Raw genomic sequence first — 15,841 nt, 5'->3', positions numbered from 1 at the left:
TTATTAAAAAAATGCAATTTATTATTATTATTGTTGTTGTTATTTTTATTCAAAAACTTAATTTTTGTTTGATAAAAATAGGAGGTTTTGTGAGAATGCCTCTGTTTCCGTGATCTCTGTGTGTGGTTACTTCTATTCTCTTCACAGTAGAGCTGATATCTCAGCAGTGCACTGCTCTACTTTTCTTCATACTTTAAGCTGGTAATCAAGGCTAGAATATCAATAAAAGGCTGGATATGGTTAAAACAGTATGGTATGTCTCCCCTTACCAGAAGGATTAAACTCAAAGCACTTGATGAAATGATAGTTGACAGTGTTATTGGGGTTCAGAAGTCTGTGAGGAAGGGTGCAAGGGGCTGATAAATTGCCCCACGCCATTGTAGACAAATATGGACCAGCCTGCAGCTCCAAATTCACATGGCCCTCACGTCTCTTCAAGGGTGTGTGTCTGTGTGCATGTGCATGAGAGACATATTTCTGCAGACACAGATCACAAATACTCCAAATAATGTACAACAGGCCCTGTGTTCTGGAAATGAAAAGTCATGCAAGCTTGACAATGTTTGAAATCTCAAATTGTGGTAACCTGAGCAAAATTATGTAACTATGTCAACAAGATACTCTGGCTGTAATACTCAACTCGATATGCCTGTGAGGTCATCATAAGCATTCCATCTCTAAGCATGTGGCTCTAAGGGTCTGATCGCATCTGTACACCAACCACCAAAACCAGGGCTCACCTACAGCCCTCAGCAGGCATGATGGAATGTGTGGATGCGAGGAGTCTCTTCACCGTAGCCCATTTCGTAAAGGCCAGATGTGACCACGGCCTGAAAGCTGGTGCCGACAAGAATAAGAATTATGTATTTTTTTGAGATGGAGATCCTGGACCCCAAGAGCAAAGCGCAACTCTGCTACCTGGATAAGGTGCATTTTGCAGTGCTATTTTAATATTGTTAACACTATTATGGTATTTAATCATATTTTTGAATTTATTATTATCTTATATTATCTTATATCTTATTATCTTATAATTTATTGTCTTATTTTGTCATTTTATTTTAATTTTATATTTAGTGATTTTGTTGTTTTATAATTTTTTATAGTGTTTGTTTTAAAAATATATTTCTATTTAGTTTTTATTCATTTTGATATCAGTTTGTCATTTTAGTACTTTAAATGAAAATTTTATTTTTATTTAAATTAACACATTTTCTAATAGTTTTTGTTAATGATAACAACACTGACATTGCCCAATGCCACCATCACAGAGATCAAGACATTGTTGCACAAAATTTGTAAGTGTTTTTGTTTTTTCATAATCAAAGAATAAATGATATGCTTATTCAGGCTGTGAAGCTTGCATATATAAAATAATATGAACAAGCTTTTGTAAAGATTCTTAAAATCCCTGCAGACCCCAAGTTTTATCCATCAAGACAATCGCTAAAGCTACATCCAGGTAAACTTTCCCATCCATCAATTATAATTTTTATATTTATTTTATTTTATTTTATTTTTACATTGTTTTATTTAATTATTTTGGGCGTCCTGTGTATTTGCTTTGCAAGTTCTAAAATGTTTGTTCAAAAATGTCAACCAAACCTTCAAAGTAGATGGTAAAATAAAAAAAAAATCTAGAAGAATTCAAGTCTAGTACAGTAGCCAGATGATTTTGCAATCTTAGATCTGCAACAGCTGTGGTGCATATTTTGCACATCTGCACTTCTCCTGACAGAATGGCAGGCATCATTTCACACTGGAGAAGGCATAAGTGAGAGAACGTCAGCTAGTTAACAATAACAACAAGAAAAGTAGTTTATGTCAGATTATTTATAAAGAATATAATTGTGTAATATTTTAACTGAGGTGCATTTCTTTCGATATGTCTTGATATTATGACTGAGCTGACTGATTCTCAGAGGGAAAGGCCCTCAGTGATGATGATGTGCTGGAGGATCTACCGGTTGGCACGACCGCAACAATGTTCTTTCAGGACCTCGGCCCACAGTTAGGTTAGGCTGGACTATGGTCAAGAAAGCATCTGATACACACTCATTTAGAGAACAACAGCTTATATAGTGTCTATGACAGCAATGGTGTTTTTATTGGGGGCTGATTGCAGGTGTTTCTGGCAGAGTGTCTTGGGCCTCTTTTCATTTACCTGCCGTTCTACTATCGGCTTCCATACGTCTTCACCCGAAGCCCATTTAAAGTTCTCAAGTGAGTTTAGAGAGAAAAACCTTATTCACATGATTTATGGACAGAATATTTAACACACTAATACAAATAATTTCTATTTCTTAAATACCTGATCTAACTATCGTATTCAGTTTTGTTGGTATGTATTTCGAGTGGCTCAGTGGTGTTAAATATTATTTTTGACTTTAGATGTTACTGCATAAATCACATTTTTAAGTTAAAAAAAAATACAGCTCATTTTTTTTTTTTTTTTCAGTATGAAATTAATATCGAATAATGTACCAAAGGTGTGGCAAACCATTTGTGGTTTATATTTGACCCTGCTGCTACAGGCTGGCTAGCTGGTGCCACTCTCTCCATTACTTTAAGAGGCTTGTGGAAACTAGTTTTATCCATCGCTTTTCTGACGGAACATTACCTTTACTCACTTTCATGGTGGTATGTTTATGTCTGTATTTTTTCATATGAAAATGTCACAGTAGGCCTATTTCCTGTTTTGGCACATTAGCTAATGTGTCTGAAGTGCTTATGACATTGGCACTAGTTCAGTTGTGTCAGTGAAGCATTGAGGAGCTTTGGGGGGAATATTTGGCTGCTTTCCATTAAGCGTCCTCTTGCTGGTTTAAATTATGGCCCTACAGTATCTTTCAATACTTTCAATAAAAATTAAGCATAGCTAAGTATACAATTGAGGTTTGCGTTCAATATTTAGCAATGATTGTGTTCTATATTATACACTATCCTCACATGAATGAAAACTGTGATTCTGTAGCTCTGTCTGTATTGGGGGTTTGCAGCATGGCAGGCATGTTACATCAACCATCCGCTCTACACCCCACCGAGTAAGTTCTCATTATGTCACACATTACATTAGTCTGTGAGCTTCATAATAACATCTGATTTTAACTTCTGATTCTCTAGCCTATGGGAGACTTCAAATCTACTCTGCACTGGCAATGTTTTTGGTATAAATGTCAAAATCTGTAATATTAATTTAGTATTATATTTTAAATATTATTAGGCTAAATATGTAAAGCTTCATTAAATACTGTAACTATTTTGATTTAAAAAAAAAAAGGTCCATCTTCCACACCATACTTTTACCCAAATTGGATTAACTTGTAATGATAATTCATATATTAATGATGTTGAGACGGATTTGTAAAAAACTGCTTATACATACATTTGCCCATGTGTGTGGTATGTCATATCGGTACAGTGCGAAATTAATGGTGGATCTGAAATCGTACTGTCTGAATAGGTACTACATTTAAATTTGAACTTACTTCACAACCACTAAAAATATGTTCCTTGTAGTATGCTGTATGAATACAGTCAGTATGAATAAAATTTGGTCTACTACATCCGCAATGTTGATATGATCATGTGACCTTTACTGTCATTCACTGATCCTCTCCTGTGGCCTCATGGGATATAAAGTAAATGGTATAAATCAGGGGTGGTGAACGTCAGTCCTGGAGGGGCCTCATTTATATAGGGCATCATTTATAAAATGTTGTGCTGAAACCATCCTAAAATCTCATATTGCGTACGTGTGATTCATAGGATGAACGTAAGCACAGAAAATGCACAAACAACTCTGTTTCAGATGTGAAATCTATGAATCGCAAATGATCTTGAACTTATGCAACTGAATGGAACCTTGTACTCCTAATCAGGGCCGGCCCGTGGCATAGGCGACATAGGCAGTTGTCTGGGGGCGCAAAATGACTAGGGAGCGCTGCACAAAAGTTTTTGTTTTTGTTTTTTGGTCGGAAGTGTATGGGATTAAATCTCTGCTACAATTCAACGCGTGAAAGATCATATTTTGAACGCGCAAAATTGCATTTTGCATGCGCACGAACTGAGTTTTGTGGAGAAAATGTTTGTCTCCCAAAGAAGAAAGTATTTTGAGCGAATATCAATTTTGCATTTAAAATAAGTTTTTGGATTTGTGCAGACCTCTTCTGCGCATGCAAGGTTTCACTAGATTCCCACCCTGAGTGCTCGCTAAATGCCAATGGCTTGCTTGCTTAAAGGGGTCCTATTATGCTCTTTTACAAAGTCTTGATTTTTTTTTGGGGTGTACTAGAACAGGCTCTCATACTAGGTTGTTCGAAAAACACATTATTTTTCACATATTTTACATTATTACAACACCTCTCTCCCAGTCTGGCATGAACGGCTCGAATAGTTCCTATATCAAATGAAGGCCCGCCTTCTGAAATACGAAATGTGCTGTGATTGGTTAGCTGGGCCAGTGTGTGCTATGATTGGCAGCACTCGGCGCCTGGTCGGGAAATGACATGCCCCTTACCATAGCCGCCTGTGAGCTTCAGTTTAAATATTGCGTCAAGATCAAATCAGTTTGAAGTCCATTTAAACCCAGATGATTGTAACCACTTGTGAACACTAGAGTGTCTCCGACATAGTAATAACACTCATTGCCTTCTCTAGTGCAGCTCAACCAGGTCTTGTCCCATTCGTCGATCATTGTGATATCACAAATCCCGGAAAATATGCGTTGTAGTCCAAACGAGTCATTCATTGTAGTTTTTGAAAGTGATTTCTGTTAAATAAAATATCTCCTTTTGAAAAGGACTTTGAGCTTTATAACTTTGCAGATCTTTTTTATGCTCAAACAGCAACATTACAGACTAACTAAAGTTGAAAAAGTGAAAAAGCATATTGGGACCCCTTTAACACAACCCAGCATTACAATATGGCAGAATTCCAGCCAATCAGAGACGAGGCTGCTAAATTCTGATTGGCTACCTTGACAACCAGTCACAAAATTCCTTGCATTACCTCAACAAAGGTAATGTTTGATATTCTGATCATATTTTTTTCCTAGCACATTTTACCAATTCCAAACGACATCAATCAACTATTAATCTTATATTTAATCATTTATAATTTATATATAATTATTCATGAAGGCTAGAAGTGAAACATGTCTTATATTCAGGTGTGCAAAATTATTAAGCAGATTTGTTTTTACAGATAAAATGAGCCAAAAATAGATTTAACAGACTGAAAGTCAAAAATTATTATATGCCCATGAGAAATATTCAAAACTAATACAATACTAGAAATTGCAAAGGTAATGAATAACCATTGGACAGCCAAATGCTCAGTGGGTCAGCAAGGTCAGTCAAAAACATGTGGATGCCTGTTAACTGATAAAGAATTAGGAATTAAGGTGGAGAATTAGGTGTGAAATCACAAGGAACATTTAGTCTCCAGTGCCACCATTTCCCAGGACTACAACCTACCTGGAGTCTCCAGAAGTACAAGGTGTCAGGTTCTCAGAGATGTAGGTTAAGTATAGAATCCTAAAAATGACCCCTACTTAATAAGAATCACATACTGAAGTGTAGTAAAATAGAAAGAGAGAGAGAGAGAGAGAGAGAGAGAGAGAGAGAGAGAGAGAGAGAGATGCTTTATAGACAGATATGTAAGATAAGAGAGACTCTTGAAGGACCAACACCACATCCTCTTGTACCACTGTTTGAAGAATTTATCTTCCAGAATCTGGCAGTAAGTTTTGGGAATTCATTTTTAGTCCATCTCGAGATTTTATCTGTAGAAGATAACCTGTTTAATAATTATGCACACCTGAATATAAGGTGATTTTCACTTCCAGCCTTCATGAACAATAATATATAGGTGATTAAATACAAAATTAATAGTAGTTATTAAGATTGATGTTGTTGGAATTGGTAAAATGTGCTTGGAAATCTTAAATCTCGCTTAGGGTGCCAACAGAGCCTGGGCCGGCCCTGCTCCTAATTAATGTCATTAACATATAAAAGATCACCAGTCATCGTCCAAATCCTTTAATTTATAACAGTGAGCTGCAAGACCAGCTTTTCATTTTCAACAGCAACATTTTCAAAAACCTACAGTGCTCCGACAAGAAAAAGTAGGCCTACATACATCTGCTCGGACTCTGACGTGACGCTAAGAACTTTTCAACATTAAAGGCAGTTCTTACAATTATGAGCGTTGGCGTGGATTTAAGCGTACGCACACTCTAAGATCAAATCTGAGGGTACGCACACTTTATAAATGAGGCCCAAAATGTCTGTACAATATGTTTTATTCATTTATAGGGTTTGTTTTGTTTGTTTTATGGAGAGCTTGCATAGTCAGAAACTTTTAAGGCTTCCTTTTTACTATACAAATGTCATGACGAATGTCTACACATTTATAAAACTGATCCGAGATCAGGTAAAAGTTCATGGGTTCACAATGGTGAAATTTCACAGCATTTCAAAACAGTGACTTAACTAAGACAAAATCTCATGGCTTTGGAAGTTTATATATGAACTTTGAATCAGAGGTTTGGGGGGACCAAGATGGTTCGCAAAAGTTTTGACGCACACGAAGGTGTGTTTCGAAAAAGACCATCAGTAAATAAATGTCTGGCTGTTAGTAGCAGAAACTTTATTGTGACAATAATAATATTGTTATTCCACATTATTTTATTTTTTAACCACTAGAGGACCGGATGTTACATAGTGTAGCTTTCATTTTACATAGCTGTTTTTCTTCATCATCTCTTTGTTCATTTTATTCAGGTCTGTGAATTTGGAAATTTCTCAGTTCATCTTATTTTGAATGGAATCGGCTGTAATGGTGAGTCCTAATAAAGCTTCATCTCTGTAGTTGTGTGGGCGTAAACATGACCGATCAAGACAGACAATGAAACCTAGTGATTGTGATTAATTACCATTTCTTTGTTCCTTTCATAAAGGGCTGTGTGGGAGTCCGAAGTAAAATTATCTGTCAAATTAATACCTTCTTTCATTAGAGACTATGCATTCTCCTGACAGAATACTTAGCTCTTAACTATATTAGATATTTCCATTACCACATAACCTCTTCTCAACACATCGACAGGGTCCAGGCCTACAGAGATTCCTTATCCCACAAATAATCCATTCACTTGGCTCTTTTTCTTCGTGTCCTGCCCAAACTACACATATGAGGTTTGTGAAGTTTACAAAATAACCTGTTTCATGTCAAAAGAAGCAGTAAACGAGACATTTGGAATGTCTGAGGTTGTGTCCACACCTGTGGAGAGCACATGTACTGTATGTCAGTATGTGGACCGTTTCTGGATGAAGTATCCCTGCGATTAATATTGTCTGTGTTTTGTGTACTGATGTAAAATTGGAAATCTATGTTTGTTTCCAGGTGGGATCATGGATCAGCTTCACACTCTTGACACAGTGTGTTCCAGGTAGACAGTATTCCATCACACACCGTCCGCAGCGCACCACAATAGAGAGTCGAAGGCTGCATCTGAAATCACTGATTAGTGATCTCTGACTATCATATTTTATTGAGTATATATTTTGCTGCATCTGCCTGCTAAAACTGTGAATCTTTCATATTTCTGCAGTGGGAATTTCTACCTTTTTGGGTTTTATTCAGATGACTATATGGGGTCAGGCAAAGCATAAAACCTAAAGTTTGTTGTATCTTCCTGGTATGAGAATGGTTATATTTTCATTCTTCTTCTAGATCAATTGGATGAAGGATGAACCTACATGCACTTTTGTCATTGGCTGCCTCACCTAACAGCATATTATAAGCAGCAAAATAAGTCTATTGTTTCTCTGTCACACCTTGTGATTTATTCAGACACAATTAAGATTGTGATGTACTCTCTGAAGTGTGAAATGGTAATTATAGTAATTACATTAATTATGAAGAGAGGCTCACTGAGAACAAGTTTGAGAAAGATATACTAACAGTGTTTTCGCGGAATGTGTATTTTTTGCAAACTTAAACCTTTGCTTGACATCAGTGAGTCCTAATTGTCAAGGCCTTCAGACCACCAATCAGAAAACATGGTGTACAGTGTGATACTGATTTATTGATGTTGATTGTTCATTTTTGTATTCCATTAAAACATTTTGCAGAACACGTCTGAGTGTTTGTGTCATAAATAAAATGTTAATAAAGTTTTTATTTCCCAGAAATAAGTGATCATCAGTTTCCAAATGTCAGTATTTTCAAGGCATGGTAAAATAACAATCTTACAGAATAGTGTTTGTCATTATAAGCTGCATTATTGCATATTAAATCTATTTACTGATGACTACACTTGAACCTCTTCATTCCCCAAAACAGAAACATATATTTTTTTACTGGTTTACATGGTTCACATAGTCAAGTTAGTCTGTTGATATATAGATGCCATAATTACTTCATCTGTGTGTATTCATTGCATGCAAAAAACAAAACAAAAAAACACCTGCATGCCAAACATAATGCTACAAAGTGAGCACCAGCCAGCTGACCCTGAGAAAGAGTAATATTACAAAGTATCTTTGATGGAATAATACAATGATGATACAAATTTACATAAGTTTCAGGTTGGGATTCAGATTTCAAATTCATTTGAGCTCATACTGTTGATGTTCAAGCAGTGCAAAAGCAATGTATTATTGAATTTATATTAGAATAAAGCATTTATTGCATGTGCATTCACAGGCACTGCTGTAACAGATGCACTTTGATTTAGTATTTGAAAGATTCGAACAACAAAGAAAAACTGCAACTGCAAGAAAGAAAAACACTAATTGTTACAAATGTATAAATATAATAAATACAATTCAAATTGCATGGAAACCCAAAGTAATTTTGTGTGTGTAAATGTTATATTTTTAAGCATTTTATACAACTACTGTACTTTAAAAGGATAGTTCACATGTATGACTTTCTTTAATTCTGCCCAAAATAAGATATTGTGAATAATGTTAGTAACCAAACAGTTTTGGTTCCCTTTGACTTCCATTGTAATTTTTTTTCATATAATGGAAGTCAATGTGAACCAAAACTGTTTGTTTGCTAACATTATTCACAATATTTTATGTTCCAAAGCAAAATGCTCAAAGGTTTGGATTAGGATGAGACTGAGAGTGACTGAATTTTAATTTTTGAGTAGACTAGTACTTTAATCTGTGGAGGTTTTCTTTCAGTGGGTGGAGATTGACCTCTGGCTCAGAGTGCTGTAGACTGAGGGCAGATGTCCAAAAATTGTATGTATTATGAAGAAAAAAAAATCTATGACATTTGTACAACTTCAAATAGATGCAGTAGGTTTTGTGTATAAATACATATATAAAAAGGCTTTAGGAACTTTATAAACAATGGTGTAATGTGCTGTCAGCCATGAGTCCTTTTGTAGCATATGAGTTCATTTTATCTGTTTTTCATCACAACTCTTCGTAGTGGCGAGACCTTTGTGTCTCGTCTCGGCACTGATGCTCTGAGCTGAGCATCATCTTCTCCTGACTGCTGCTTGGCAAAACTCACAAACACCTGTAAGGCAGTGAAACAGAGGAGCTGTTAGTCCTGTCAGTCACATCTGCTGAGCAAATCGAATTCAATCCCAGCATGAGAATTTCAACCAATAATTCATTTCTAACGGAAGGTCCCTAGAGCACAGCATGTCAATTTTACGGCATCAAGCTATTTTTCTTGTCTGCAGTAAAAGTGGAATGCTAAAATAACTAAAATAACAGCTGGTATGGATTGAAGTGTAAGAGATTTGTTGCTTGAAGCTTTACACATCGCAGCTGGTTATGACTTGATGATGACGTTACCTGGTCTAATGTGGTCTGAGACACAGAGTAGTCCTCAATGTTCAGTCTCTCTTTGTTGGTCAGCACCAGCTGGAAGACTCGCGCCAGTGAGGCAGCGGCGATTTCGTATTGTAAAGTGTTGTAGTGTTTCTCTCGTTGTATACATCCTGGGAAGCTGCTTTCCATAAAGGACTCGGCCGGGATCAGGTCAGGAGGCATGCCTGCTTTTTCAGCTTTGATCTTCATCGTGACTACATAGCCACCTCCAAACCTGTCCATAAGCATAACCAATATGCACAATACATGTAAAACTAAGCATGCACTTGTACTGTTGACCATTTCATGGATTAACGTTGTTTTGCATATCACCTTTCAAAGACTTAAAATGATAAGATTTCCGAAAAGAACATACTCACTTGTATTTCAGATGCTGGATTGTGCCCAGACACTTAAATGTCCCATTGACCATGATGGCCAAGCGAGTACAAAGAGCTTCACACTCTTCCATACTGTAAATGCAAATAAATAAATAATATTTTTTTTTTATAATATTTAAATTTTATTTAAAATAATAACAAATAATGAATTAAAATACAAATGATAAATATTTTGAGACAAAAAACAACATATTTTTATGTTTTAACTTTTAAATAAATAATTATTTATTTTTAAAAACTGAGGCAATGGCGTCAGCTTGAGATATTTAAGTCACTAAAAAAAGTATGTATGTTATAGCATTCATACAGGGGTTCCCAAACAGCCAAATCACTTAGACATAAAATATATTACGTGACATACCCCCTGAGATTTTAAGTTTATATTTTATTAATTTAACATCACATTTGCATGATGTTTACAGTTCTCTTGTGTTGGTTAATGGTCACATGACATGCAAATAAACAAAATAATCTTTTAAGTAAGTGTTTTCTTTAGATATTTGAAAATTATATTTTACTGTAAATTATTTAGGGCTGCATGTCTATGCCAAAAAAATGAAAATGTGTGATTATTTACATATGACATTTGATATGTAAATGTCTCATTTTGCAACTGATTTACTTTTATTTACTATGAACCAAGCCACACTAAAAACACTATATTATACGCTGTATGCATGTAAATAAACATTCTGATGCTCTACTAATTTTTATATAGCAAAATTTTATTCGAAAATTGTTATTTAAGAAGACATATCACTATTTCAGTTTTATTTTGATTAATTGTGCAGTCCCATGTGGATTTTAAACTTTTAAAATGTTAATGTTTCAATGTTTCGAAACAAATTTTCACTGTTTCGTTCAAAAACACCAAGTGGTTCATAAACACTGTTTGGGAAACTCAGCATTAACTTTAAATTCTTGCCTGTGAGACGTCAAAACGACTGCCCTCCCATCACGGATGATACTCAGAATGGAGGTCCACAGGAAGCGACGTGAGTGAGGGTCCATTCCTGTGGTGGGCTCATCCTATACATCCATATACAGAGTTAAATTACACCAATGTTTTTGTTTTGCACAATGACACTGAGAACGCTTAGGGAAAGCATACCAGGAGCACTAGAGGAGGACAGCCAATCATAGCAATAGCAGTAGACAGTTTCCTCTTGTTGCCCCCGCTGTAGGTACCAGCACAGTTTCCTGCATATTCAGACAGACCCAGCTTCTGAACCCCCCACTCGGCCACCTACAGAAAACATACAATCATACAGTACACAATAATAAAGACTGTAACAAAATGCTTATTAGTTAACAGAATATCAGTAACAGCCAAACATATTGCAGTTGTCTGTGTAAAATTAAGTGTGGAATTAACCTAAGGTTGTGTACTATTCTGTGACGTGTGTTGTGGTGGAATGTTTTGTCGAAGAGTGATTTTTTTTTTTTTTTTTTTTATGAAATTGTTATAAGGATTATAAGGATTTTATGCTCTCAAAATAATATGCTTATGTTGTAACCTGAAATGACAATGTGTCCTGAGCATACTTATGCTTCGGTCAAGGATACTTTTAAACAACGTGCCTCAGAAACAACTGGAATGAGTATGTTTTATAATTCCAGTGGCCACGCTAAGGCCATGCACCAACTGTATGCTTATCACAAGATTAAACAGACTCTAAACGGACTCTAAAGTGCTGGGAAAACCGTCAGCTGCATGCAAGGCCAGTATGAGTGTAACCTGGAGAACACTGTAAAGCATGTGAAAGCCTTGTGCAACTTGGTTATTTTGAACATGATCATCAAGGTATAAAAGCGTGTGTATTTTTCATGTCAGGGAGTTGCTGCAATGTGTCTGAAGCAACTCCCTGGCTGCCGCTAATAAATCATATTACTGAAAAAAATAATAACTTGGCGCTTGATGCTGCACAGCTAAGGAAGGCAGGAAGGCACTGAGGAATCTAGCACACACTTTGGAAGTGGTAAGGCAATGATAGTGTCTTCTTGGATGGGATGGATGGGTAGTTAGAATACACCATAGGCAAACTATAATGAAATAATTCACCCAAAATTGAAAATGTACTGACCCTTGGTCCATTCAAGATGTAGATGAGTTTGTTTCTTTATCAGAACCAATTTGGAGAAATTTTACATTACATCCCTTGCTCACCAGTGGCATAGTTAGGGCCCTGGTGCAGATTGTGGCTTTTGGTCCCCCTTCGTGAAAATCGTGGTCTGAGATGATGGTGTGGGGTGTGTTAATGGGTGCCGTCAGAATGAGAGTCTAAATAGCTGTTAAAAACATCACATTAACTGACAAGTAATCCACACAACTCCAGTCCATCAATAAATGTTTTGTGAAGTGACAGTGAAGCTGTGTGCTTGTAAACAAGATTTTGATGTGAGCGGACAACATGGGATGGACTTTATCAATGAAGGAAGCATTATTATAGTTTATAGGCTTTGGTTTAAAGTTGAAATGATGGATGTTTCTTACAAACACACAGATTTTCAGTTTACAACAAATACTTGATGGACTGGAGTCACAAGTGTGGATTACTTGTGGATTATTGTGATTGTTTATAAACTGTTTAGACTCTCAATTTGACAGCACCCATTCACTGCGGAGGATGAACGAGTGATGTAATGCAAATTTCTCCAAATCTGTTCTGATGAAGAAACAAACTCATCTACATCTTGGATGGCCTGAGAGTGAGTACATTTTCAGCAAACTTTCATTTTACAGTGAAGTATTCCTTTAAGTCAGAAAATCTCTTTGACCAAGGTGAATGAGGGGTTCGGCTGTGAGACTTACTCTGCTAATCTCAGATTCAGGGATCCCGCGGAGGCGAGCGTACAGGTACAGGTGCTCCCTCCCCGTCAGCAGCTCGTCTATGGCGTCAAACTGAGGGCAGTAGCCCATATTCTGGTGCACATCCAGGATATTGGTGAGAATACTGAAGAAAAGCACAGTTCATGTTTAGCATGTGCATCCAATGCAGATACACAACTCTTTGTATATTACCTGTATCCAGCTACTGACGCCTCCCCTGATGTCACATCCGTGTCTCCAGTCAGCATTTTAAAGGTTGTGGTTTTACCTGCACCATTTACACCAAGAAGCCCAAAGCACTGCAGAAAACATTTAAGTTGATTCCCACATTACTGTTAGGTCATTCAGTTCAATTGGAGCAATAGTATGGCTTAGAAATGATTCACATAAAAAGTATTTTCAATGATACCTCTCCTGCTGGAACTCCTACACAGATTTTGTTCACTGCTGGTCGTTTTCTGCGCCTGTATGTCTAATATGAGACTGTACTTTTTAGCATGGCAATAATGGTAATTTAAAATGCTACCAATTAAACTCTGACATAGCTTACAAAATATAAAAAGAATGCTTTTTATCTAGTGTCACTTGAGGAGCTATGAAAAGCTTCCTCCAGTGCGAAGTGCTTTTGGTCTGGTCACTTACTTTTGACAAGTCTCGGATTAGAAGGATGTCATTCTTGTTCCCTCCTTTATAAATGCGCTCTCTCTCCTGAGCTACATCCTCATCTTCATCTTTAACAGGACTCTTCCCATAGTATGACACCCTACACAAATAATAGACAGAAATAATAGTTACCATCATATGCTGTTTTAAGATACAGTATTGTAAACACAAAGTAAAGCAATTAAATATTAAACAGATTAAAGGTAACTTTTTTAATTTTTTTTTTTTTTTCTTTTTTTTTTGCAGCTGTAGAGTAAAAATCCAGACATACATGACATCAAACTGAGCAGAATCTCAGAGAATATGAAAAATGTATTTTTGTCCTCACCAGTAATCAAGAAAAAAATGGTACTGGATGAGCAGATTAAAGATGAAATAGACAAAACCCTCCACAGCCATACAGAAGAGATTCTTCCCCACAAAGTTCCATCTGAATGGATCCATAGAAAACTCCTCCCCTGTGCCAAAACAGAATTTATTGTAAGGACAGTGGCATCATGCAATTCTACTTTTGTGGAGTCACCAGTGGCAGTTCTGCCTCACTTGTTACCATAGTTCTCCATATAAGCAGTGTTATTTAGCAATTTTTATTTAATATTAATAACACTACCAGGTCAGTAAGATTTCTGGTAACACTGTAGGTATAAAGCCTTTTATATACATTGCATTATAAAAGTAGTTTTAATGCATTAGTTTGCTCTTGTAATGCACCTTATAATCCATTGTTTATTCATTGTTACACCTTTAGAAAGTACAATGCATTAAAACACATGGTAAACACATTATATTATTAATATATAATGCATTTTAACTTTGGTTACAACTATTAATAAAAAGATATAATGCTTTATAACACACACTATGGCTACCTTTGTAATACATTATACATTAAGGCTAAAAGTAAAGTATTAATATTTTTTTTTTTAGACATTTATACTTTTATTCAGCAAGGACACTTAATCAAAATTAATCAAAAGTGGAAATCTTTACAAAAGGTTAAGAAAGTTACTGTTTCAAATAAATGCTACTCTTTTGAACTTCAAATCATCAAATATTCCTGAAAAAATGTACAAATATTTTTAACACTGATAGAAATAAAAAATGTTATTTGAGCACTAAATCACCAAAGGATCATGTGACACTAAAGACTGAAGTAATGGCTGCTGAAAATTCGGCTTTGCATCGCAAATTCAAATAGTAAACACTTATTTCAAATTGTAATGATACTTCACTATATTGCTGGTTTTACTGTATTATTGATCAAATAAATGCAGCCTTACTGAGAATAATAAAATAAAATAAAATAAAATAAAATAAAATAAAATAAAATAAAATAAAATATGAACAACAGGATAAGACCGTGACATTTTTTTATATATTTTTGTTTTTTATGGGAGTATTATATTATTTTTTTGGGGAGAATATGCAGTTAAATTGGATTTAGACAAATGAATATATGTTTTCTGCCGCAGAATTTTAGACATGCACTTTTTGTATACATGCTTAATTTTTATAGAGATTCACTGGGTTATTTTTAGAAATTGCATTCAAATCCACTTTCAGAAATCTGAGGAGATAACTTTAGATTGTTATTTGAAGAAATTTAATTAATATGGAATTTAAGTAATTTGAGGAGTTGTTATTGTGTATATTTATGAGGCCTCGGCCAAGACAGAAGTGAGGGAAGACCAGTAACACCTTCTTCAACACCTCATTAAACATTAGCAGAGACTGAAGCATTTGTGAAGAAAAAACAAGCAATTACTACAAAATAAGGAACCTGACAATTGTTACTTTATCAGGAAACATGGATTTTTATGCAAAAAAAAAATAAAAAAATGGAACTTTAAAGCATTACTTACACTAAAAGGTACTCAAGTATAACAAAAACTGACACAAAAAAAATTATATAAAAAAAAATACCCTGTTGTTTTCAAAGAGCTCTAAGATGAAGGTGATGGCACTACTGTTGATACCAATGAATGGGTTGATGGGGGAGTTGAACATGTAGGACATGGGGTACATCATGGGCGTCACTGACCACCTGCATAGAGAAGAGTGATAGAAAAATCACTGTTGTGCTTAGCTGATTTTCTTCAAATGAGTCT

The 15,841-nt window shown here is 35.5% G+C and overlaps 1 long non-coding RNA gene and 2 pseudogenes across 1 annotated transcript; 2 read left to right on the top strand and 1 right to left on the bottom strand.

Annotated features, from left to right (window-relative positions):
* The first annotated feature begins 237 nt into the window (after positions 1–237).
* LOC109082184 lies at positions 238–7,680 on the top strand (annotated as a pseudogene).
* Positions 7,681–8,069: 389 nt separating this feature from the next.
* The window catches only part of LOC109081733, a 36,284-nt pseudogene continuing 28,512 nt past the window's right edge, over positions 8,070–15,841 (bottom strand).
* LOC122136177 lies at positions 11,954–13,398 on the top strand. The gene is made up of 3 exons (XR_006153980.1): positions 11,954–12,219; positions 13,067–13,185; positions 13,273–13,398. It is a non-coding gene; the product is annotated as an uncharacterized LOC122136177 (long non-coding RNA).

This window comes from Cyprinus carpio, chromosome B2 (genome assembly GCF_018340385.1).
Source record: "Cyprinus carpio isolate SPL01 chromosome B2, ASM1834038v1, whole genome shotgun sequence".
Lineage (NCBI taxonomy): Eukaryota > Metazoa > Chordata > Actinopteri > Cypriniformes > Cyprinidae > Cyprinus > Cyprinus carpio.
The sequence above is the reverse complement of the archived record's forward strand: the minus strand, read 5'-3'. Positions and strand labels throughout refer to the sequence as shown.